The sequence below is a fragment of the Notechis scutatus genome, chromosome 2 (genome assembly GCF_049901735.1).
Source record: "Notechis scutatus isolate UNSWTSFEM ecotype Mainland chromosome 2, rNotScu1.2, whole genome shotgun sequence".
Lineage (NCBI taxonomy): Eukaryota > Metazoa > Chordata > Lepidosauria > Squamata > Elapidae > Notechis > Notechis scutatus.
The window spans coordinates 257,747,434-257,769,054 of NC_142010.1; the positions used below are offsets into that span (position 1 = coordinate 257,747,434).

At 46.1% G+C, this 21,621-nt stretch overlaps 1 protein-coding gene across 3 annotated transcripts in view; it reads left to right on the forward strand.

The window, feature by feature from the left end:
- Positions 1-442: 442 nt before the first annotated feature.
- Positions 443-21,621, forward strand: part of ZBTB7C (zinc finger and BTB domain containing 7C) — a 123,158-nt gene continuing 101,979 nt past the window's right edge. The window contains exon 1 of one of the 3 annotated variants that reach the window (XM_087958677.1): positions 443-794. The gene's annotated coding sequence lies outside the window, so the exon portion shown is untranslated. Of the gene's footprint in view, positions 799-21,621 lie in introns of all 3 variants that reach the window. The other 2 variants (XM_087958676.1, XM_087958675.1) reach the window with 2 other exon arrangements.

Sequence of the window (21,621 nt, forward strand, 5' to 3'; positions counted from 1 at the left end):
CCACACCCACAGAACCGGCTGTTTAAAAATTTGAATCCCACCCCTGAACACTGCTATCATGTCTCCTCTTGTCCTTCTCTACCCTAGACCAGCCATGTCCAGTTCCTGCAACCGTTTATCATATGTTTTAGCCTCCAGTCCCCTCATCATCCTGGTTGGAGACCCCTGCCTTAGAGTATCAAAATCCCTCCTTGCCACAACCAGCCCTTGCCAATTAATTTCTGCCTCCCCTGGTTTATTATATAATGTCAGTACAATTGCAGCAGTCCGCTCATCAATTTATAAGACACACTCCAGATTTCTTAGTGGTTTGTTTGCAGCCGATAAGAAAGCAAGGACAAAAACCACCATTGGCATGGAATAATAGCATTGGTTTAAGATTTTAGATTGACTTTATATCTCTCTCTCTCTCTCTCTGTTAGCAAAGTGAGCCAAAATAGGGGATTCTTTAAGAAGAAGAAAACAAAACACCCAGCAAGCTGGTGGGAAGATCCGAGCATCCAAGCACTGCGGAGTGCCGGCATAACGTCAGGCGGTTGTCAGTACAGGTGGACAGCAGGGCCGGGTGCCAAATTCTTTGGGTTTAAAGGAAGTAGTGGGAGGGAAACTTGCGAACCGCTCCTAGAAGGGTTTAACTTTCCTCTAGCAAATGAGGAGGAGAAGCTACAACATTCTGTTCCAACCACTCTGGCGAGAATGTCTTTTTGGCAGAGGTGTTATTAAAACCGAGCAGCACGTTTTAGGGTTGCCAGCACCAGAGGAAAAAGGGGAGAAAAAAAAAAAGAATTAGCCAGGTAGGTTGATTAAGCCTCGTTCTTCCTGGGTCTGCTGTATTTTTCTTTTTTTCTTTTTCTGAAAGCGGTTTATTATTTTCAGAGCTTCCCAGTTTTATTTAATCAGGCGGAAGAATCCTGCCTTCTCAAGGCAGAGTTAATGTGGTTAATTAAGGAAAAATAATGTTTCCACCCTGCTTGGAGAGCTGCAGTTTTGTTTTAATGGGGTTCTTCCCCCCCCCCCACCCTTTCCTCTTACAGTTTATTACCTTCTGTGTGTTTTATTAATCGCTGTTTGAAGGAGAAGCTTTTCTCTCCGTGTTTTTTTTTTTTAAAGCAAACTCTCCAGAATCTTCCTGAAATGTTGGAATTTGGAATGAAAATTTTTCTCTCCCCATCTCACTTGTTGCACAGATTTTATTCAGCTGTACTGGAGATTTTATTTTGATTTGCTGGCAAGGGGGGGGAAGCGTGGCATTGAAATGTCATGTGTTGCCATCAGCTGATGATTTGGGGCAGATTTGATTGTTTGTCTGTGCCAGCTATGCTTAAGAAGGTGCAGGTTCCTGATTTCATTTCCCGAGATTGGGGAATGGATAAATCTGCGGAAGACTTCTCCTTGTTTGCAAACGCATGAATCAACCGTCATAGCGACGAAAGAAGGGGAAAAGTTTTTTTTTTTCTGAAAGTGCAATACTTTAGCTTCAGTTTCACCCCTGAAAGTGCTTTGTTTTTCTTTGGAGAACTTTCGCTTCTCATCCAAGATCCTTTTTTTTCAATTCAGTCTTCCGTCAGAACTGAAGAAGCTTCTTGAATGAGAAGCGAAACGTCTGCGAGGAAAAACAAAGTCCAGTTCTTTTTTGAAAAAAAAAAAAAAGCTGGATGACCGAGAATCTCCATAAGACGCTTCAGTTTCACTGTTGCTAAAAGCTAAAAGATCCCCTGGTGCTTAAGATATATATATCATAATTTGCAGATGCTATTTGGAACTAGGAAAACTTGGGTTTTTTGTGGCTTTCTCTGTGCCTCGGATCCTAAAGAAACACAGATAGACAGACTGGATTTTTCCCCCCCTTGTTGTAAATGATTCCCCTGCCTATTCATGCAGAAGCCCCATTGAATTCAGTGGCTGTTGTGTCCAGGTGGATGAATTTGGCCCCTTCAGTCTGTTGTTTTGAAAAGCTGTAGCCATTCAATGCAGCATTTTTGGCAAGAGGGGGTATCGCTGTCTAATGAGGGATGATGACTGTATCTTAACCATGATCCCTGGAGTCTTTACAACTGTATTTTAAATGCACCTGGAAGGACCTATATTTGTGGAGGCTGAATTAAATGTCCCCGTCCCCCCCACCAGTTGCTGAAATCTCATTATGAGGTTAAGGTGAACTATTTTCACTCTCTTCGGTACAGTTTCAAAAATGAATGGCCATTCAAGAGATAACTCTTATGTGTTCAATTTTCCTGCTTTTGTAAAGAACATGTCCATGAGATCATGGTTGATTAAGAACTGTATTTCAATGGAACACGGGTTAGTTAAATCTGATATTTACCACTAGGTTGTGGTTTGCTTTCTCAGTCGTGTCAAAATTAGAACGCTAAAATTATTGTTGTTCTTATTTTGTTGGCAGACACTTGGGAATCGCAAGGGACCTCTGTTTTATGATGGTCTATTGGCTGGCATGTTAATTTTTTCCTTATTTGTCATATTTATTTTTTGTGCCACCCATTTTTTTATTTTTGGGGGGTTCAAGGACCACAGAATGATGTCCATGAGATTTTTATTTCAGGCCATATGAAATTCAATACTGCAGGTTTTCTTAAAACTGCTCAAAATTTCATTTTGACATTTCGGCTATGAAAGAGCGTCTAAATTTCTCTTGAAGCAAATTGCAAAAATGGTGTTGCCGCCTGTAGAAAATAGGACTAATTTGGATGTTTGCTAACTTGTATTCAGATGTCCCTATAGTTTTCCTTAAAATTCTTTTTTTCTTTCACATAAGGAGTATCTGAGGGTTTGTTTGTTTTCTTGATTGTTATCTTTTGCAAAACTTTAGAAGCAATTCTAGATAATCCTTTTTCATGACAGAGCAGTTCCCATATTGGAAAGGCAGAAGTTTATAGAGTTGGTTATTTTTAAGGGCTATGATTATTCCTTTTTTTAAATTATATGAGTAAGGAAATTATGTTATTCTCAAAAGCTTTTCATCTGGGCAAAAAGTATTCAATTTAAATATATTTTAAAAAGCAGAAACATCGTATAACAACATAAACAGTGATATGTGTTTAGTTTTCGATAGAATTGTGCTCTTTTTGAATGTGTACAGCCAAAATATAAATATTTTCTGGCAAAACCGTATTGTGCAAAATGTAGATTACCCTGTATTTTCAAAACATATTTTCCATATTTAGATTTGCTGACAATATATCACTGTCCCTTAAAATGTTTGTAAATATTTTGAAGTTTTATGTATGTTAACAAAATCAAATTGTTAAAATATTTAAGCATGAAAGCTGGTCGTTCAATAGCTGAATAGCCATATGTGCACTTTTTCTTCTATTAGGCTGGAAACCAGAAGAAATGGATAATTGGTGTAGTTTGGTCTAGTGTTGTGTAAATTTTAAAGGCCACTAAATGAATGGTTTTAAGTTGTACGGTCGTAATTTAAAGGGCCCAGTGAAAGCACCTGGAATCCGGAATAGCCTGTTGTGACATAATGTGACCACCAACTAAAACTCAGGGTAAGGGGTCTGGCACCCATGGAGATGTCTTCAGGCAGATGGACCCCATTTTGCCTTGCCTTGTGCTATGGGATCAAACCAAGGCAACATCCTTAGTTAATGTTCATTTTCTTCAAGTTGTGGGTATTCAGCAGGTTCTGACAGGTTCTAGGGAACCCGTAGTGGAATTTTGAGGAGTTTGGAGAACTGGCAAATCCCACCTCTGACTGGCCCCGCCCCCATCTATTCTCTGCCTCCCATCGAGTCCCAGCTGATCGGCTGGGTCTTCTTTGGTTGCCCTGAACAGGAGAACAGAGCTGGAAAGCAGGTTAGTGCGGTGGGGAGGGAATGGGGATTTTACAGTATCCTTTCCCTGCCATGCCCACTAAGCCACGCCTACCACAGAACCGGTAGTAAATTTTTTTGAATCCCACCACTGTTGTGGGTGCAATCTAGGAATGATAATGTCAGTCTACCCTACTATATTGTAAGGAGTCAGTAAGATAATCTAGAACTAAGTGTTGCGGAAGGCTTAAATTGCTCCCTTGATAGAAGCAGTAGACTAGCATTCTGGTTGTGGCTTCTGTTCTTTCTCCCTCGAGCCGCTCGGAGCATCCAGAGACTGGGATGTGCTTCTGAGTCCTCTTCTTGCAGGCTGAGCTTTAGATGAGGAAACGCTCCGCCCCTCACGTGGTATCGCGCAGCGTCTCCCCAGTCTTTTGCTCAGCCTCGAAGAGTCAGGCTGTGTTTTCAGAGAGCTCCTTGGCTGATCGTACTTTTCTTGCCTATTTCTTGCCTATTCCAACTTCGTCTTCATAAGGTTTGCCTTTCCTTCCTCCTCCTGCGCAAAGGGTCTGGACTTAAGGGAAAAATTCCCCGTCCTTGGGGCAAAGCTGCGGGCTCGCAGCGCGATAGCGCGACCCCCCACCCTTATCAGATCGCTTCGCTGCCTCCGCGTTGCCTTGTGGCACGCGTTTCCTTTACAGCTGGATTCCCCCCCACCTTAAACACCGATCGGGAGGGTCATCGCCCCTAGGGCCCTAGGCGCTGAGCTGACCAGCAAAGCCCTCCTTTCCGTCCCGAAGGCGTCCCGACGGTTCAGCTTGCGGCCGCCATTTTGGCTCCGCATCGTGGTCGGGCGCCATTTTGAAATTCTTAGCTGCGGTGAATTGGAGCCCCAGGCCTTGGGTCAAAGCTTAGCTGCCCATTTCTTCCACCTGGCTCGCTCTTTTATTACTTGTTGGCCTCCCGCAGCCCGTTTTTCGGGGCGAAGTTGCAGCCCCCCCCCTCCGGTTTTATTTTTCTTGTCTGGAGGCCTGCTGCCAGAGGCTCTTTCTTACCATAGGCCTCAGGTGTTTATTTGACTGATTGGTCTGTACTGAGATATACGAAGTTCTCACTGTTACGGATACTTTCAAAAAAAAAAAAAAAAAAAAAAAAGAAATCTATATATATATATATATATACTTAATACAAATACAAAAGGGAATATATTAAAAAATAATAATTAATAATAATAATAATAATAATTTTTGTTTTGTACAAAAATATTTTTTCGTAAATATATACGGATAACCTGTATATACATTTGGTACAAAAGCATAATAAAGATAAAAAAGCTATCAAAAGGAAAAGGAAGAATTACAAATTAGAGTATCTATTTTTCTGTACATACTATATTTCTTAGATACCTTACTGTTATCTCTGTACACAAAAAATTCCAAAAGGGGGAGAGGGCCAGCTTCACCTTCACCCGGCCTCATCCAGGCCTGATCTGGGCGAGCCAACCGCCTTTGCTAGTATTTGTATCTAACATGGCAGACGACAATCCTTCTAAACGTCCTTCTTTGAAGGCTAAGGCAAAGTCCCACTACTTGCGCAGGCAGGACAAGGAACCTAAGGGCTCTAGACAGGACAAGGAACCTTCCAAGGCCGCCCAACGTGACGCCTTAAGGCGCCACAAAGCGTTGGAAAAAGAGTTTGACCGGCGTTCAAGGGAGTCCCGCTCGGAGCCGTCAATACCTCCTCCTCCAAACCCTTCTACCTCTGCTCAATCTCTCCCCTCAGACCCCTCTTCCCTACCTAGGCGCAGTTCGCTTCAGGGTCTCCCGACCCCGGACCTCCGACCAGACGGACCCCGAAGCCACCTTTACACCCACAGCCGCGGGTCTGCGCCACGATGAACCCTCTACCTCCGAGGTTCCACCTCACATCAGGGCTTGGATGGAATCAGCCATCCGCCAGGGCATAGCTGAGGGACTTCAACACATGACCAGATCAGGCTTCTCTCCGCGAGCCTTTGAGCACGACTCGATATCAATCAGATCCCTTCCACAACCGGTCCCCCCAGTTGATCAGGTACTCTCTCAGAGGGACAGCCCTCCTCCGATTGGGGCCCAGGTGGAGGAGGAAGGGGACTTTGGGGACTTCAGGGAAGAGGAAGAGGATTCCCGGATGGGATCCTCCCGCTACAGTGAACCCCTCTTAGAGGCTGACATCATGGAGGGGAGATGTCGGAGGACGAGGACCCTTCCCCCGACCAACCCTCCCTTGGGGGCTGTTCAAACCGCATATGTTCAAGTCCCTCCTCCTTAAGGCCAAGAATGTCTCTGGCCTTCTTCCCCAGTCCACTGCAGAAACCCCCCTATCCCAGAGGGCCCGGAAGACTCCATTTTCACCCAACCAGTGGTGGAAGCTGAGGTCATCCCATCCCCTCCCATCTTCGTAGATCTGGTAGCGAAGCAACTTACCTCCTCAGGGACCCTCCCACTCCCTCTAGCCAAGACAAGAGATTCTTTAATCTCGATTCGGCTCTGTCTAACCTTCTGAATATTCCGGAGGTCGATGACCCCATTGTGGGTCTAGCCTCCTCCTCTACCCCTAGTGAGGCCCTAGAGGCCTTGAAACCTGAGGACAGGCGGGCGGAGCAGGCGCTACGCAGGGCTCACCTATCTGACGCCTGGGCCATTAAATCAGCTACGGCCGCCTTTTTTCACGAGGTCCTCTATCCGCTGGCTACGTCAGCTCAAGGACCACATCCCTGCTTCCAATCTCAGAGCTCACCAGGATATAGCGGTTAGTGGCTGCAGCCGAGTTCTCGGCTGACGCCACTTACCAGTCGGTAAAATTTTCTTCCAGGGCCATCACGCGCACGTCACGGCTAGACGCATGCTATGGCTCAAACACTGGCAGGCGGACTTAAAGAATAAGGTCAAGCTGGCCACCGCTCCCATTACGGGAGATAAACTGTTTGGCCCAGCTTTGGAACCACTGCTGGTCGAGGGCCGCAGTAAGAGAAAGTATCTGCCCTCCCTTTTTCGAAGATCGGAGGCCAGGGGCTCTCAGCCCTTTCGGAGGAGCTTTCACGCCCCTTCTACCAACCCCCTTCCCGCCCAGATACCCCAGACCCCCTTCCTTCCGATCCCAGGACCGCACGGACCCGGGCGACAGATCCAGACGCGGTGGCGGCTACAAGAGACCCCTCGGGATCGGGAGGAAGGCCCTACCGCAGAAGGTAGAGCCCTTCCTCCCCCCATTGGCGGCCGCCTCAGCCACTTCGCCGCCCAATGGGACCTATCCACATCCGATGCATGGGTTAGGGACACAATCAGGTTTGGCCTCGCCCTGGAGTTCAGGTCCGCTCCCCCTGATTGTTTCTTCCCATCCCCCTCCTCAAGGGATCCCTCCAACGTGCACTAATGGATGCTGCCATCCATCATCTTCTTGACATCCAGGCCATTCAACCTGTCCCTCCGGATCAGAGAGGAAAGGGGTTTACTCCCATCTCTTTGTGGTGCCCAAACACTCTGGGGGTTGGAGAGCCATCCTGGACTTGAAACGGCTCAACCGTTACCTTATCCAGCGTAGATTCAAAATGCACACTTTGCAATCAATTCTTTTAGGCACCAGGCGGGAGACTGGTTATCTTCCATAGATCTTTCGGAGGCATACCTCCATATTCCAATCAGGCCTTCCCATTACAAATTCCTCAGGTTCTGTCACAATAGCCTTCATTATCAATACGTGGCCCTTCCTTTGGACTGGCCTCGGCCCCCGGACCTTCACCAAGGTCCTGGCGGCCCTGGCGGCTCATCTCAGGAGCGTTCCCGTCCGCCTCCACTGCTACTTGGACGATATCCTTATTCTATCCCGTCCAAATCCCAGGCAGTCAGGGATACCAGGGTCACCCTCTCCTCCTTACAGGCACACGGGTTTCTAGTCAATTGGCAAAAGAGCCAACTTACCCCTTCCACCCGAATCAACCACTTGGGTGCCATAATTGATTCGGTTTCTCAAAGAGTTTTCCTCTCCCAGGAAAGGTTCCTTAGCATTCAAGCCCTGGTCAAACAGATCAGGCGTTCAAGGAGGGTGGCCTTACTGGACCTCTCTAAATTGTTGGGCAAAATGGTGTCATGCATCTCTATTATTCCCTGGGCCCGCCTTCACAGCAGATCCCTCCAGTGGTTCCTGCTCCCGTTCCAACGATCCGGAAGAAGCAACTCGAAGGCCAGAGTCAGGGTCCCTCCAAGGGTCCTCACGTCTCTTCTATGGTGGACCAATCCGCCATCAACAGAGGCCACCTCTTCGCGGAACCTCAACGACTCACCGTCACTACGGACGCAAGCCTGTCCGGTTGGGGCGCTCATCTCGACTCGCTCTCGGCACAGGGCAGATGGTCGCCGTCCGAGCAGAGGTGCAGCATCAATTGGCTAGAGCTTCACGCTGTCCATCTGGCCCTGCGCAGTTTTCCTCAGATCCGCAAACATCACGTCCTCGTTCTCACGGACAACGTCACGGCCAAGGCCCATATCAACAGGCAAGGCGGCACCCAGTCCATCCAGCTAATGAGGGAAGCCGAGCGCCTTTGCCGCTGGGCAGAATCCAACCTCCTATCACTAAAAGCCGAACACATCTCCGGAGTAGACAATACTCAGGCGGACTGGCTGAGCAGGGCCACGGTGGACCAGGCAGAATGGCGTCTCCATCCATCCCTATTCGAGGAAGCGTCCAGAATATTCGGCCTTCCGGTGGTGGATCTCTTCGCCTCCCCATCCAACACTCAGCTTCCACGGTTCTTCTCCCGGTATCCATCTCACCGGTCGGAGAATCACAACGCTCTGCGCTGCCCATGGCCCCCAGGGCTCCTATATGCCTTCCCTCCGCTCCCGTTAGTTCCCAGAGTAATACAGAAACTTCTTCAGGAGAGGGCAGACCTTCTCCTGGTGGCTCCCTATTGGCCCAGGCGACCGTGGTTTGCGGATCTCCGCAATTTATCGGTAGCGCCCCATGGAGGATCCCCCGGACAGGGTCTCCTCTCTCAGGGGCCCTTCTGCATCCGGAGCCTCAATGGCTCCAGTTAGCCGTCTGGAGGTTGAGCGGATCCGTCTGACTGGTGAGAATCTCTCGAGTCAAGTCATCGACACTATTTTGGCCGCCAGGCGACCTTCCACTACACGAATTTATGATGCCACTTGGAAGGGGTTCTGCAAGTGGTGTAGCGGGTCTCAGGTTGATCCCCTCTCTCCTCTGTGGCTCAGATCCTAGATTTTCTTCAGGAAGGCCTTCGTAAGGGGCTCGCTCCTAACACCCTGAGACGACAAGTTTCTGCCCTCTCAACCGTGGTCTCCTGTGATAACTACGGTTCCCTTTCTCATCACCCCGAATTAGATCTTTCCTTAGGGGTGCCACCAACCTGTGCCCTCCCACTGTTCACAGGTTCCCACATGGGACCTCAACAAGGTCCTCGTTTCTCACACGTTCCCCGCTCGAACCTTTGAGGGATTCATCCCTTCAGTTTCTTACCTTTAAGGTAGTTTTTCTAGTAGCTATTACTTCTGCTCGTCGAGTTTCGAAATAGCAGCTTTGTCAGTTAGGAGCGACCCATGTGTGTTTCACGCTGATCGGGTGGTCCTTCGTCCTGACCCCACATTCCTACCCAAAGTTAACTCTCCCTTCCATAGGTCACAGGAACTGGTTCTACCAAATTTTTGCCCTAGGCCCTCCAGGGGCAGGAGGTCCTCTGGCACACCCTAGATGTTAGAAGGGCCTTGCGTATATATATTAAGCGCACTCAATCCATGCGAAGGTGGAATCCCTCTTCCTATCCTTTCAACCCAGGTCTCTGGGGCTTAAGGTTTCTCCTTCCACCATCAGTCGCTGGATCAGGGCTACCATTGCAAGGTGTTACCTTTCCCATTCTCTGCCCGCTCCGGGTGGAATAACCGCCCATTCCACCAGAAGTGCAGCCACCTCGCGGCCTGGGCCACACAAGCCCCCATCGCTGACATTTGTCGGGCAGCCACCTGGTCCTCTCCGACCCCGTTTATCAGACATTATAAAATAGATACGTACGCCTCAGCGGAGGCTTCTTTGGCCGACGGGTCTTACAGAGGGTCATCAGTGATCCGGAGGGGCCTTCGGGCCAGACGGAGTCCCACCCGTAGGGACAGCCCAGCTTTGGTATGTCCCAGTCTCTGGATGCTCCGAGCGGCTCGAGGGAGAATGGGCGTTGGTTCTACCTGATACGCCCCTTCTCGGCGAGCCGCGAGGAGCATCCAGCCCCACCCTAATTTCTCCGTCTGGTGGGGACTCTTGCTTCAGCCAAGGAGCCAATAGTAGGTTAGAAAGAATTAATAACCTCTCTTCTCGTTATCGCAAAAAACTGGGGAGCGCTGCGCGATACCACGTGAGGGGGCGGAGCGTTTCCTCATCTAAAGCTCAGCCTGCAAGAAGAGGACTCAGAAGCACATCCCAGTCTCTGGATGCTCCTCGCGGCTCGCCGAGAAGGGGCGTATCAGGTAAGAACCAACGCCCAGTTTCTTGCTCTCGGAAAATCTTCTCTAAATCTAACGATACGAAAATCTTATTTAATAAAAATCCATACGGCTTCCCTCCCTGCGCCAAGGTGTAAGTTTTGTTGGCCTTGCAGCAATTGATAAAGAGGGTTGAGCCCCACTCAGGAGTTGCTCATGATATTAATCTCCTTGAGCGTATAGGTAGCCTTCAATTTACTACTAACTTGAACGGTTCAAGTTACAACAGCACCGAAAGAAGTGACTTATGACTGTTTTTCAGACATACGACCATTGCAACATCCCCATAGTCATATGATCAAAATTCAGATGATTGGCAACTAGTTCATATTTATGACGGTTGCAGCATCCCGGGATCACGTGATCCCTTTTGTGATCTCCTCAATGGGGAAGCCCTATCTTATTAACTTAACTGTGGTGATTCACTTAACCACTGTGGCAAGAAAGATCATAAAATGGGACAAAATTCACGTAACAAGTGTCTTGCTTAACAGCAGAAATTTTGGGCTCAATTGTTGGTTGTAAGTTGAGGATTACCTCTAGTGTATTTCCATTCTGGCTTCTTGGAGTATGTGATGACCCGGAGCGTAACACAAACGTAACAAAATCCAAAATGTAAATAAATGTCCTTTAATGCCTCCAACTTGGCCTCACTGTTCAATAATTCTCAGTTGGAGATAAAACTTACTCAAAAATAGTCTTCAAAAGAAAGCAATTCAGTCCAAACTCAATGAGCAGATAGAGGTGAAATAAAAAACCAAAACCAACTACAATGAAGAAATTTCCACAATGGACCAGGATAAGTAATTACCAAATTCAAGGAGATAATAAGGCACAGTCTGTTGGAAGGACGCCAACCAAAATAACTTCAGCCCAAAATAAAACACGCTGTGTTTTAACCGTCTCTCTTATATACTGTTCTCCCCAGCTGCCACCAATGAGGGGGATCATGGCCGCTTCCTCTCTCGTAAGCCAAGTTGTTGCCTTCTCCGTTCCTCCCTGCATGTCCTAGGATGCAGAGAGGAAGGGCCTGGTTCTTCCTCTGACTGCCCAGCCGGCCTCTGCCCTTCCCCGGCCTCCTCCACGACCTCCAGCTCCTCTCCCTCAGAGTCCGATTCTACCAAGGGCATGACAGAGTATTTCACCTTTCCACCTTATGAAGAAAAGGCAGCATTTCCTTTCCTCACAAAGAGCTGGATCCATATTTTGGCTATGAATTTACCACCAAATCATCTCACTCTTTACCTTGAGCTGAAAGTTGAGTTTATTCCTGGAAATGCAAAACTTTCCAAGAAGATTTGTCTTTTTTTTTTCAAGGTTGTAAGATCTACAGTTGAGAGCTCAGGATTTTTGAGTACTTTGCTCCCCTGCCACACATTGTTTAACAAGTAGGATTCATCAGGAGTTCACACTTGGCATAAATTGTGCATTGTTGCCCCAGATCAGCTTTCTGTCAACCAGGCATACCTCATCTTCTGTTTTGGCTAAAGCCCCTAGCTCAGCACTTAAATGTTACACAATCTGTTGGACAGGCATACTTCAGACTGCGTCCATTTGAAAATTGTTCCTTCCTTCCTTCCTTCCTTCCTTCCTTCCTTCCTTCCTTCCTTCCTTCCTTCCTCCCTCCCTCCCTCCCTCCCTCCCTCCCTCCTTTCTCTCTTCCTTTCTCCCTTCCCTCCCTCCTTTCTTTCTACTTCCCCACTCCCTCCCTTCCTTTTTTCCTTCCTTCCCTCTTCCTCCTTCCTTCCTTCCTTCCTTCCTCCCTCCCTCCCTTCCTCCTTTCTCTCTTCCTTCTCCCTTCCCTCCCTTCCTTTTTTCCTTCCTTCCTTCCCTCTTCCTCCTTCCTTCCTACCTTCCTTCCTTCCTCCCTCCCTCCTTTCTCTCTTCCTTTCTCCCTTCCCTCCCTCCTTTCTTTCTACTTCCCCCTCCCTCCCTCCCTTCCTTCCTTCCTCCCTCCCTCCCTCCTTTCTCTCTTCCTTTCTCCCTTCCCTCCCTCCTTTCTTTCTACTTCCCCCACCCTTCCTTCCTTTTTTCCTTCCTTCCCTCTTCCTTCTTCCCTCCCTCCCACCTGCCTTTCTCCCTTCCTTCCTCTCTTTCCTCTTCCTCCCTCCATCCCTCTTTTCTACTTTCTTTCTACTTCCTCCCTCCCTCCCCTCTTTCTTTTTCCCTGCCTCCTTCCTTCCTTCCTTCCTTCCTTCCTTCCTTCCTTCCTTCCTTCCTTCCTTCCTTCCTTCCTTCCTTCCTTCCTTCCTTCCTTCCTTCCTTCCTTCCTTTTCCCATCTATATTAGTTTTACAAATAACTGCAGGTGGCACACATATCCTACTTACCAATAAAGGAGAGAATATTTGTAGCTCACGGTTGAAACGAGGTGTTCCTGGTGCTCTCTGAACTTGGTGGTTTTCTTGCAGACGTTTCAATTACCCAAACTAGATAACATCATCAGTGTTGGCAGTGAAACATTTGCAAGAAAACTAAACTCAGAGAGCATCAAGGACCCTTCGTATCAAAAATACCTTTATCCTTCTACTTCCCCCACAACCACAATCCTGTGAGGTGAATTTGGCTGAGAGACAGTGGCTGGTCCAAGGTCACCCAGCTAGCTTTCATGCCTAAAGTCTCCTGGTGATTGGCCCAAAGTCACCAAACTGGTTTTTATGCCTTAAGGCGGGACTAGAACTCACATTCTCTTGGTGACGGGGCCCAAGATGACCCAGCTGGGTTTTCAGGGCTAAGGTGGGACTAGAATTCATGGTTCCCTTTTTTCTAGACTGGTGTCTTAACCACGAGACCAAACTGGCTCTCAGAATTCATGTTTATCTAGTCCCATGAAAAGGTTATGCAGAATTTGCTTGATTTGAATAGTTTATGGGGGATTCCGTGATTTTGCAGCACTGCATTTTTTTGCAGTAAAGTGTATTCTTTTGTTGCAAGATGGTTTTATTACTGCTGATAAAAATAAAAGCATGCAATCTCTTCATTTTTGTTACGGGCCCATCTCTGTTACCGCAGAGCCTTTGAAGAACCTTTTTTTTTTTTTGCAGTAAAATGGTGCGCTGGAATAATTAATCACAGCTCCAAGTCTAGCGGTCTTAATCACAAATTCAAACTACATTTCCTTCTGGGATTAATTAATCCAGATTTATCTAGTTTCATTTCTTGTAGTTACACGGTTTCACCTGGAATTCCAATTCTTAATTCTATTTTTATGGAAGAGCCTGATGATATTGTGGTGCCATGAAGGTTTTTTTTTTTTGGTTGTTATTTCTCCAACTTTTCTAGACTTCAGAATTCAATTGCAAACCCAGAATATTGATGCAAACTAAAGACTGTAATACTATTATGGTTTTAAAGAGACACTGCATCTTTAGTTAGAAACTTCCTCCCAGGATCATAGCAAAGGTGGTATTCATCCAGTTCTGACAGGTTCTGGAGAACCGGTAGTGGAAATTTTGAGTAGTTTGGAGAACCGGCCAATCCCACCTCTGACTGGCCCCGCCCCCATCTATTCTCTGCCTCCCGAGTCCCAGCTGATTGGCTGGGTCTTCCTTGGTTGCCCTGCACAGGAGAACGGAGCTGGAAAGCAGGTTAGTGGGGTGGGGAAGGAGTGGAGATTTTACAGTATCCTTCCCCAGGAGTGGGGTGGAAATGGGGATTTTACAGTATCCTTCCCCTGCCATGCCCACCAAAGCCACGCCACACCCACCAAGCCATACCACGCCCACCAAGCCACGCCCACAGAACAGTAGTAAAAAAAAAATGTGAATACCATCACGGGATCATAGCTTTCTATAGTTTCTTCCTGGCCATGAACGAATCTGGTCTATGAGAATATTCGCTTAAATTAGTCTTTCGCATTAATTACTGTTTATCTAACATTGACTGTCTTTCTTTACTTTTTAATTGTGAGATAGCAGTAAAAAAGGACATGACTAAAAGGAAGGCGGTAGTTAATGTCCCTTCCCTGGTTTGGAAAGGACTGAAGTGATTAATTGGGCTATTCTACTGCAAGTAATGCTGAAGCCATGCTGAGCGCAAAGCAGTTAGCAGGAGACATTAGAGAGGCGGGTGGAAATTAATTGAAATTGCAGGAAAGCATTGTGGAGTGGGACCTAGTTTTTATGATGATTATTATTTAAAGCAAGACCACTGAATTGTGTGTGTGAGAGAGAAGGAGGGAGGCAGGGAGAGAAGAAGGAAGGGGGGGGGGAAGAGAGAGAGTTTTAGAGAAGTGTAAATATTTTGGGAATTTTGTGGGAGAAAATCACTGTATTATGGAGCAACTCCCTGGACTATGAATGATTTTTTTAAAATTTAGCGTTATTCAGTGCTAGTGATTTCTTCTGGAAAGTACCACCTGTTAACACCTTTGAGGTTAAATATTTAAACAACCTCTAGAACAGGGGTGTCCAACCTTGGCAACTTTAAGACTTGTGGACTTCAATTCCCAGAATTCCTCAGCCAGCTTTGCTGGCTGAGGAATTCTGGGAGTTGAAGTCCACAAGTCTTAAAGTTGCCAAGGTTGGACACCCCTGCTCTAGAACAAAGTATATTGTGAAGTCAGAAAAACACATGGCAGCTTTTAATTTAATTTAATTTTTTATAAAATTTATTGGCCACCCAACTTTCCATAGGTATAGGGCAACTCTTGGCGGCTTACAGTTATATCTTAGTGAAAGCAAAAATGTTAAAATCAAACTTAAAATCAACCCTTAGCCATGAAGGAACGCCCCCCTCCCAATTATTTACTTATTAATTGTAATATTGTAATATTTATAAACTCAATTGATTTCATGCAGATTCTTCTCTCTGGACAGATGGTAGTAAAATCAACAACATGAGGATTTAGCTCACTGTCGTTATTTGACCCTCCTCTAGTGCCTATCCTGTGACCCATATCCTGCCTTTGTTATTTTTATAAAGAGTGCAAGGCAGCAAAACATATCCAACATACCTTCCTCCTCCTTGTCTTTTCTCCACTACAACAACCCTGTGAAGTGGATAAGGCTGAGAGACAGTGATTAGCCCAAAGTCACCCACCTGGTTTTCATGCTTAAGATGGGACTAGAACTCCCAGTCTCCTGGCTATTAGCCCAAAGTCACCCACCTGGTTTTCATGCTTAAGATGGGACTAGAACTCCCAGTCTCCTGGCTATTAGCCCAAAGTCACCCACCTGGTTTTCATGCTTAAGATGGGACTAGAACTCCCAGTCTCCTGGCTATTAGCCCAAAGTCACCCACCTGGTTTTCATTCTTAAGATGGGACTAGAACTCCCAGTCTCCTGGCTATTAGCCCAAAGTCACGCACCTGGTTTTCATGCTTAAGATGGGACTAGAACTCCCAGTCTCCTGGCTATTAGCCCAAAGTCACCCACCTGGTTTTCATGCTTAAGATGGGACTAGAACTCCCAGTCTCCTGGCTATTAGCCCAAAGTCACCCACCTGGTTTTCATGCTTAAGATGGGACTAGAACTCCCAGTCTCCTGGCTATTAGCCCAAAGTCACGCACCTGGTTTTCATGCTTAAGATGGGACTAGAACTCCCAGTCTCCTGGCTATTAGCCCAAAGTCACCCACCTGGTTTTCATGCTTAAGATGGGACTAGAACTCCCAGTCTCCTGGCTATTAGCCCAAAGTCACCCACCTGGTTTTCATGCCTAAAGCGGGACTAGAACTCACAGTCTGCTGCTTTCTAACCTGGGATCTTAACCTCTAGACCAAACCGGCTCTTATTTCCCCCCAGAATGCCGTTTGCCGAGTTCATAACATAACCTTATTCCGGAGAGCTTTCGATGGACTTCATTTGGCAGTCAACAAACAATGAGGAGATAGGATGAGAGAGGGAGCAAGTTCCATCTATCGCCAAGGGCCATCCTGCCTCTCCTTTGACCCACAATGGATGCAACGGGGATGGGAGAACATTTTCTCAGTGCCAGCGAAAACCCAGATTTGTTTCTCCAAGGGCCACTAAGCTTTAGATTCGTTTCATGTCCTTTAACCTTGGGTGCTTTCTGGGGGCAAGACCTTCAACATGCACAATTGTAAAAAAAAAACAAAAGAAAAAGGACATATTGGTTGGGGGATTCTGGGAACCGAAAGTGCCCAAGGTTGAAGAAAGTTGGCTTGGTTAGTAAGCCTGGATTGAGTTCATCTGTGGCTTCCCATTCTTGAGGCGAAGAAGGACTGACTCTTGAGGTCACTTCCAGCGGCATATGCAAATCAGCTCCTCATCCGTGAAGGTAAATGGTCTCATCTTCCATTAACACAAAGAGACACAAATGTCTGTGTTGGAGAATGAATCCACTGAACTGTGAATAGTCTTTCAGGGGAAGCTTTTGAGACCGCGGATAACCTGGTGCTTGCCTTGAAGATATTCTGAGGAAACTATTAAGCTCCTGCCTCACATATTATACATCTTTTAATGTCACCGCATAATTTGGCATGATAATAGCACAGGACGCTAAACCCCTTGTAGGCTGGTCAAGTTGACCTTGGGCTAAAGCCCAAACATCGTCAAACAGACTGAAACCATTAATGTACAAACTCCGTGGGTGTAATTATGGGGGAGGGGGAGAGAAATGTCCCCTCCCAGATTTCAGAGTGGGTGTGGGGTTATAATTAGTTTTCTTCCCCCACCTACATCTTTTTACTCCATGGGTTCCTGTAAATGCAACCGCTTTAAAATCTAGAAAAGAAATGCAAGGTCCAGGAAGGAGGACAAGGCTCACCTCTCCTCTCTATTCAAGGTCTTAAAGGAAATTTTATATATATATATATATATATATATATATATATATATATATATATATATATATATATATATATATATATATATATATATATATATGTTTTCTGAGTTCTCGCGGGTATTTGTATGTGGATCTTTGGTTATTGGGTTTTCTCCGCGTAAGATTCAAAGTATCTAGGCAACGTTTGGCGAGGTCCCACTCGCCATCTTCAGGCTGGTGCTTTCGGCTTAGAAACAGCAAGATCACAGCTCACCAGCAAGATCACAGCTCACCAGCTCAAATCCCCCAGTAACTAAGACCAACCTGAGCACAACCAAGCCCCCACCTGAACAGAACACACCTCCAGCCAATCAGAACATGGCCACCCCCCAACCAATCAGAACACAGCCAAACCCCCAACCAATGAGAACACACCCCCACCCAATCAGAACACAGCCAAGCCCCCACCCAATCAAGTCACACCCCCACTAGCAGTTAAAAGGAAGAAGCAGCTGCAAGCTCACATCACTCTGAGAAGCACAGAGCTGAAGACAGAAGCCTGATGATGGCAGATGAGATTCTGCTGAAACGTTGCTACAACTTTAAAAGCACCACTACTATGACGTGGGAAAATACTGAACAAAGCTGAATGCCATACATGTAAGTACTGCGAAAACTTAAGAAAACATATATATATATGTATATGTATATGTGTGTTTTCTTAAGTTTTTGGTACTTACATGTGATGGCATTCAGCTTTGTTTGGGTATTTTCCCACGTCATTAATAGTTGTGCTTTTAAAGTTGTAGCAACCTTTCGGCAGAATCTCATCTGCCATCATCAGGCTTCTGTATAGTGTTCATCTGTAAGAAAACATATATATATATATATATATATATATATATATATATATATATATATATATATATATATATATATATATATATATATATATATATATAATTGCAGGTGTGTCTTTGTTGTGCCAATAATTGTCCACGATTATGGCTGCACAGATACGCTGCATTTTTCCCTCCTGTTAATTTGGCTCTGGAGATTCTGCTTTAAGAGAATCTCCCATGGGGAGAAAAATAATAATTTGATGAAATTCTCATGGGTGGAATGCAGAGGTGAGTATTCAGCAGGTTCTGACGAGTTCTGCAGAACCGGAAGCGGAAATTTTGAGTAGTTCCGGGAACTGGCAAATCCCACCTCTGACTGGCCCCGCTCCCATCTATTCTCTGCCTCCCGAGTCCCAGCTGATTGGCTGGGTCTTCTTTGGTTGCCCTGCACGGGAGAACGGAGCTGGAAAGCAGGTTAGTGAGGTGGGGAGAGAATGGGGATTTTGCAATAACCTTCCCCTGCCGTGCCCACCAAGCCACGCCCACAGAACCGGTAGTAAAAAATTTGAATACCACCACTAGTGGAATGTGGTGTTCTTGCTTTTATGTGGTAGTCCTTGACTTACGACTGTAATTGAAGCTGGCAAATTGTGGTATCAGTCAAATCTTTATTCAGTCATAGACGAGGATGGGCAATTTATGGTCATAAGTTGTGATAACGCAACTGGACTACACCCATTTGATATCTTTTTTTGCAACATTTGTTAAGTGACATAGCAATAGCACTTAGACTTATACATCATTTTGTAGTGCTTTACAGCCCTCTCTAAGCTTATTGCCTATTTCCTCCCAACAATCTGGTCCTCATTTTACCGACCTCGGAAGGATGGAAAGCTGAGTCAACCTCGAGCCAGTCAGGATCGAACTCCTGGCTGTGAGCAGAGTCAACCTGCAATATTGCATTCTAACCACTGCACCACCACGGCCCTTGACAAATGCTATGGTCGTTAAGCAAACCTACCATTCATTGTGAGCACTTTCCCCCCAAAAAAACAGAAATAAATGCTGGTTTTTTAAAAAAAGAGAGAAAGGAAAGGAAACTGCAGTCATGTGACCACAGGAGGATTGGTGTCCATCAGAACTTTGAAACCTAAGTACCTTTCGGGAGATTCAACTATAACTATGAACAGTCACTAAATGACCAGTTGTAAGTCGAGGACTACCTGAATACTAATGATGTGGTCCCAACCCTCTGTAGCTTCCTGAGTTCTTTCTGTTTCCATTTTGAGATGTTTATCATGCAAGCATGTTTGCACACGTCCCCTTGGGCACATGATCATCAGAGTGAGAAAAGCAAACTCTGGCTGAGATAATGCCACTTTCATTCATGCTTGTCCGCCCAATTTCTGTGCCCACAAATGTAATGGAAACTTCTCTGGAGCTGCTCAACGGGCTTGCTTTGAGTGAGGGACTCCCGTGCCTCACCCAAAGGGGAGGGCCTGGCTGATCTTGGGACCAAAAATGTTATGCAACAACTAAACCCGGATGGCAGATCTCCAGGACTCCTAGGGCGGTAGGCTAGACTGGAAAGTTGATGGAAGTTGAGAAAACAAGAGCTAGGAAAGTCTGTGTTCTTCCTGAGACTGTAATTAAGCACACACTTAGTCCAAACAACTCTCTTTTTATTTCAACACTGGGAATTATGATCATACAGTCTCTTGAGTTAAGCACTCACCTTTATCTTCTTTGAATTGCTGCCAACATCTAAAGTGCCAAATTAACTGTAAAAAGCCAAACGAAGTACAAAGTCCACACAGAGCTTCAAGGTTTAATCCGAACAGAGCGAACAAAGTTGCTTCCTGCAAAGGTTCCTGTCTCTTTGCACTTCCTTTATGTCTTATGGGAGGGCCAATCACCTCCAAGCCTTACTCCCGGGTCGCCCCTTTTGTCTTAACTGCTCTTGTCTTCTGGCAGCTCTGCGCACACGCGCACTGGGAAACAGGCTCCCCTTGTTCCTCTGCCTCGCTGCTGTCAGACTCTGGAGGCTCCAGAGTCAGCGCACAACTCCCAGATGGTCCTGGCTCCATCACTTTATTGGACACAGGACCCTCGTCCGAGTCCTCCCCAGACTCCAGGACTGGCCCATGTTCTTCCCCACTGTCTGATTCTACTGCCGTCTCCGCAGGCTGCCGGCGAACCACAACAGTCTGTATGGTTGCTATGAAAAGGACCTGAACGAATCCACGAGGTTTTCAGGAGACCGGCACAATTCAAGGAAGACTTTTCCTTCATTTCAAATCAGAAGCCGCCACTTATTGGTTGAAGTGGGGAGGGATGGGGTGTCCCATTTTTCTCTGAACTCTTTTGGAAAGCAATCGAGGGCCACGGGAAGCAGGCTACGACAGGCAAAGTTGCATCTTTCAAGGTGTGTAGATATTTTTGTGGAATTGGGGGTTGCTTATTTTTAAGTCTCCCTCCCCCCATTCTTCTTTCCAACCCATCAGAAGGTTGAAGGTCTAATGTGTCAAGCATAAGGCCTGCGGGATGCTCAGATCTGGCCCATGGAGCCACCCTGGAAACAGTGAAGGGCCGGCCGGCAGTGCCTCTGCCAGCGAAAATGATTTCGGGAGGGGTGCATGGGTTGCAGGAGGCTGTCGCAGCCGAAAATGGAGCTCTGGGTGGCTGTATAGGGCCCTCCCAAGCTCCGTTTTCACTGGCAGGAGGGGTGCAGGAAGCTGTCACAGCCAGAAACGGAGCTCGGGAGCCCGTTTTTGCTGGCAGAATACTTGGCCCCCCACAGGTGCCCCCAACATGAGTGATGTTGAGTTGACCATGCCCCCCCGGGTCACGACCCCCTCTGCCCCCCTGATGTCAACACACCCTTTTGTGACCCTCAATGAAATTGAGTTTGACGTCCCTGGTCTAAAGAATGTTGGGACTCCTTAACAGCAGCAAAAATCTCCTAAACTGGTTAGGATGGGTTAGACAGTCACTTGTCTGAAATAGTATAGGTTCTCCTGCTTGAGCAAGGGGCTGGACTAGAAGACCTCCAAGGTCCCTTCCAGCTATTCTGTTCTGATCTAATCTAATCTAGTGTGCTGGGAAAACCCTGTCAATGAGTCTGAACCAGATTGCAAAGGAAAACAATCCTGGAAAATGTCCTCGAGGCATCTCTTAAGAGGAGAGTCAACCAAGCAGCAGCTGGGAATGTTGCTGATTGATCCATTCTCATCCTCAAGTTAGGCTCATGAAATCAGGAGTGAAGGTCGTTCAAATGAATACGGGTTTATTGCATGCTAAAGCTCTCTACAAGAATCTGAACTAGTAACAGTCACAGCTAAGTTGGCGGTAGATGAGAGTCTGTGGAATTCAAGATCAGCTGGACAATGGAATGGAATGGAATAAGAATAGAATAGAATTAGAATAGAATTAGAATAGAATTGGAATTAGAATAGAATAATAATAGACTAGAATAAGAATTAGAATAGAATTGAAATTAGAATAGAATAATAATAGACTAGAATAAGAATTAGAATTGAATTGAATAATAATAGAATAGAATAGAACAGAATAGAATAGAATAGAAAATATGGAATGGAATAGAATAGAATTGAATTGAATTGAATAATAATAGAATAGAACAGAACAGAATAGAATAGGAAATATGGAATAGAATAGAATAGAATAGAATAGAATAGAAAATATGGAATAGAATAGAATAGAATAGAATAGAATAGAATAGAATAGAAA